Here is a 4,713-nt window from a genome sequence, read left to right on the forward strand (position 1 = left end):
GACCCTTGTGGAGAAGGAGCCCATGCCTCCTATCTGGAGGCCCACATGTGGCTGCTAGAGACTGAGGGCCTGTGGTGAGAAGGAGCGGGCCTGGGGTGTAGCGGGTTGTGTGTGTGTGAGGGTGGAGGGCGGGGTCGGGGGGAGCTGGGCACAGGTCCGGTTGGGAGTCAGGGTGAGGACCCTGGGGGAGGACTGGCCGTACCCCCTCCACACCATCTCAGCAAAGAAGCAAAGTGCACCGGAGTCTGGCCGGGCCCGATTCAGGGAGGATCGGTCAGCGGGGGCCCAACCTGGCACCCATGCTCACTTGTCTCATGGGCCAGAAGGCGGGAGTCCTCGGGGAGCAAGGTCTTGGTCTCAGGGGCACATGGCTTCTGTCTCACGTTGGGGACCTGGAAGAAGGGCAGGCCCTCCAGGAAGAAAGAAGATTAGCGTCCTGGGGGCCTGAGGGCATCCCCACCCCAGGACAGAGGGGCCGGTCCCTCTTACCGGCCCTTTGGGATCTTGCCGGGGGGCTGAGGGTGGGGGATGGAGACGTGGCCGTGGACGAGGACGTGCTGGCTCCTCACCCTCCTCTCGGAGCTCTCAGGGAGGTGAGGACCATGCTGGGAGAGGTCGGGGTCAGGTCAACTGGGGGAGCCCATCTGGGAGACACACAGGAGTCCCTGCTCCTGCCGAGAGTCAATGTGGGGACACCCGAGGGAGGAGTGAGTGACTCCCCACCCACCCCTCAGGACAAGGAAGGGATGGCCCAGAAATCTGTGCAGCCCTTACCTGGCTGCCCTGGGAACCCTGGGTGCGGCCTGTCAGGCTGAGTCCCTCCTCCTCTCCAGATCCTTCCTCTCAGGATGGGGAGGGCCCGAGCCTGAGGGTCTGGACTCAGGTAGCAGAGGAGGCAGGTGCCCTGCCTCTGGGTCTGGCCCTGATGGTGGGGGGGAGATGAGAAATGAGGGGATGCCTCCCACAGCAGGATCCCTAGGGCCCAGGCCTACCCTGCCACTTCTGCCAGCCCTGGGGAGACGGGCGATCGGTGGGCCAAGTTACTGCTCCTGACTTTTCCTTCTGATGTCTCCCAGAGATGAGGCCTCGGCACCAGGAGGGTGGCCTCAGGTCAACACAGGGAGTTTTCCCAGGCCTTCCGTGGGGTCAAGGTATAGACGGAGAGGTGCGCCCATCCCAGCACAGACGGAACCCGAGCTTGGCCATCCCTGGGATTCCGTGACGAGCCGTTAGACCCTTGGCAGGCGTGGGCAGAGGTGGGCCCCCTCGCTTACCTTCTGTGGAGTCTCAGGGCTTCGTGGTCTTGCTGTGACTCTGTGGCCTCAGGCTGCGGGGGTGGGGCCCAGGCCCTGCCAGGGGAAATAGCAGTCCCCTGAGAGGCCAAGGAGGGGACCGCCCAGCTTGGACTGATGGCGACCTCACAGAGTCCGCCCCAGCCCTCCTTCCCCACTGAGGGCCGGGGGCCGTGCTGTGTCTGCACCCCGAAGTGACTCCTCCAGCAGCTTCAAGAACTCAGAGTTGAGGCCTAGCTCTGAGGCAGGAGCCTCTAAGTTCCCAGAGCAGGGGAGGTGCAGGTGAGTGCGAGTGGTCAAGGTGAGGTACTTGCTCTGAGCATGGAGCCAGGGGCTCGCCCATCCCACCCAGAGGGGACCCCTCAGCACCCAAGTCCGATGCAGTGCACTCTCAGCTCCGGGACTTCAGGCCTCTGCTGCCTGGGCTGGAACCTGAGGATTCATCACACCTTTTCTTCAGGTTCAGCCGGACACAAACGCCATGCCCCTGGGTCAGAGGAGTGCGCTCTGGAAGCTGGAGGAAGACCCAGGCCCGGCCCAGGGCCTGGTGGAGGCACAGGTGTCGGGGGTTGGGGAGGAAGAGGCCCCCCGCGCCCCCTCCTCCTCCTCCACCTCAGCCTCCTCCCAGTCCACCGCCCCATCTGTCTCCTGCTCTGCCCTGTTTCTGGTCCCCTCGGAGGAGGGGTCTGCTGCTGGGTTCCAGAGTCCTCCCCAGAGCTCTCTGAGTGCCTGCCTCTCCCCCACTGCCCCAGCAGCCAGTGCCTGGAACCAGCCTGACCAGGGCTCTAGCAGCTCCGATGAGGAGGGGTCGAGCACCTGCGAGGAGCCCAAAGAACCCCAGCCGGGGCTCTAAAACATAATCCAGGGGAAGCTGGCCGACCTGGTGGAGTTCCTGCTCCTCAAGTATCACACCAAGGAGCCGACCAGCCAGGCAGAGATGCTGGAGATCGTCCGCAAAGATGACCAGGATGCCTTCCCTGTGATCTTGGGCCAAGCCTCTGAGTGCATGCAGCTGGTTTTTGGCACGGATGTGAAGGAAGTGGACCCCAACGACCACTCCTACATCCTGGTCCCCGTCCTGGGCCTCACCTATGATGGGATGCTGAGCGGTGAGCAGGGAGTGCCCAAGACCGGCCTCCTGGTTTTGGTCCTAGGGGTGATCCTCCAGCATGGCGACCGTGCCCCCGAGGAGGAGGTGTGGGAAACGCTGGGGGTCATGGGGGTGTATGCCGGCCAGGAGCATGACATCTATGGGGAGCCCAGGGATCTCCTCACCAATGTCTGGGTGCGGGAAGGGTACGTGGAGTACCGGCAGGTGCCCGGCAGTGACCCTGCCCGCTACGAGTTCCTGTGGGGTCCCAGGGCCCACGCCGAAACCGGCAAGTTGCAAATGCTAGAGTATTTGCTCCGGGTCAATCTCGGGCAGTCGGCTTCCTCCCTGGCCCTGTCTGAAGGGGCTGTGAGAGATGAGGAAGAGGGTCCCTGAGCCCCGGGGTCCGCCAGGCCCTTTCCAGGCTTTGCTGGGTTCGGCAGCTTCTCCTGCGGGGTGCTGGGCATGAAGTGAGGCCGCTTGCTGGTTCTTCCCTGCGTGTGTGTGTGTGTGTGTGTGTGTGTGTGTGTGCACAAGCGTGCATGAAGACAGAGTCCTGGGCGTTTGAAGGAGTGCAGGGCCATGGAGGGTTGGGAGAAGAAAGCAGGGCAAGGAGCCTCCTGGGGTGGGGGGGTTGTTCCCTGGCATGACTTCCACATCCAGAGCTTGGTGTCTTTGAGGAAGCTCTCCTGTGGGGTTCCTTGCCATAGGTTTCATCTGCTTCGGCGGCTGATTGTGTGAGTGACATCCACCCCGCAGCATTTGTTCTTACCCAGTTCAAGAGTTAAGAGTTTTATCATGTTCTGGGGGCGCCTGCGTCCTCTGTTGGTTAAACATCTGCCATCGGCTCAGGTCATGATCTCAGGATCCTGGGATCGAACTCCACGTTGGGCTCCCTGCTCAGTGGAGACTCTGCTTCTCTCTCTCCCCGGGTGTGCTTTCTCTTTCTCAAATAAATAAATAAATACCTTTAAGAAAAAGTTTTTTTTTTTCATGCCCTGGACACCAGCCTGGACACCTTGCCTACTTGTTTGGGCTCTGGACCGAAATCACAGGGCATTGGTCTAGGGATGGTTTGGAAAGGCATAAGAACAGAAGAAGCAAGGGACGGGGTTCAGAAGCTGGAGAGATAGAAGTTTGTTGGTTCTTGCATCTGATGCCTTCCCCGACCATCACTGTGCAAATGCCAAAGGCAAGCACGTGCACACATCCGCTCCTGCATTGGTCTGGTTCTTCCAGAATGGAGGGGAAAACGCCTCCCAGCAGAGAGGGAGCCCTGCTCACTGGCTCCTTGAGTCCCTGTCATGGGCTGAGCTCTGCTCTCTGGAAGGCCCTGTTCATGAGCAGTGAGGACACTTGGAGAAGCAGGACACGTCCCAGCCATAGGGGACTGAGTCTAACGGCCGCACTCCTGGCAGGAAGGTGGGGAGTGGTGCCCTGAGACCTACAGAAGAAGTGGAGTCAGGGTGAGGGGGTGTGGCTCCCGGGGCGAGCACTGCGGTGGATTAGCCCCCGGCCCAGCCCATGGAGGGGGGTGTGTGAGGTGACCAAAGGGTCTCCGTGATTGCTTCTGGTCACCGGCAAGCTGGGTGGCAACACTGCCGGACTCCAGTCTCTGCCTCCGTGTCAGGGAAGGCGGGGGACAGGGTGCGAGCCTATGTGTGGGGTGCACAGGCTCGGGCTCAACAGGGTGCCGGGGGTGGGGCCCCCCTACCCTCCGGGGCGGGGTCCATGTGAAGAGCCCGGGGAGGACCGAGGGACCCCCGGTCTGCCCGGTCCCCTCTCCTGCCCCCACGTAGCCCACCCCGGAACCCATCTCCGCCCGACGTGCTGTCAGCCCTAGGGGACCCCTTCCTATGGGGTCCGGATGTGACGAGGGTCGACTTCCGCCTCGGAGGCCTGAGAGACGACAGGACCTCCGTGAGTGGGAGCACGGATCTCGGTCGGGAGAGGCCAGGCGTGCAGGTAGACGCACCCGTGAGGGAGCACAGAGTGGGGGGGACTCCCAGGAGCCAGGTCGCCCATGCCGGCAGCCCCGAGAGACCCCGGCAAGTGATATCGTCGTCCCGCTGAGCCCCTCCCGCCGGGGCCCGGGGCACTGGACACGGGTCCCCAGATGGACGGGCCGGGCCCTCCCTGGGGCGGGTTCCGGGGCAGAGCGAGGACTGTGGGGGCCACTCTTCCCCGCTCAGGTCCAGCGCTCGGACCCTGCCGCGGCCCGGCCCTGAGGGCCCCCCGGGGGAGGGTGGCCACCGGTGGCGTCGTCCGGTGAAATGCGCCTCGGAGGTCTGAGGGAGCTTAGGACCTTGGTCGGAGGGGAAGGATGCCAGG

General features: G+C 63.3%; 1 pseudogene; it reads left to right on the forward strand.

The window, feature by feature from the left end:
* Positions 1–1,773: 1,773 nt before the first annotated feature.
* On the forward strand, positions 1,774–2,778 carry LOC114203318 (melanoma-associated antigen 8-like; annotated as a pseudogene).
* Positions 2,779–4,713: the final 1,935 nt, after the last annotated feature.

This window comes from Eumetopias jubatus, unplaced genomic scaffold (genome assembly GCF_037043125.1).
Source record: "Eumetopias jubatus isolate StellerSeaLion01/CBP00866 unplaced genomic scaffold, mEumJub1_p1.0 scaffold_5, whole genome shotgun sequence".
NCBI classification, from domain to species: domain Eukaryota; kingdom Metazoa; phylum Chordata; class Mammalia; order Carnivora; family Otariidae; genus Eumetopias; species Eumetopias jubatus.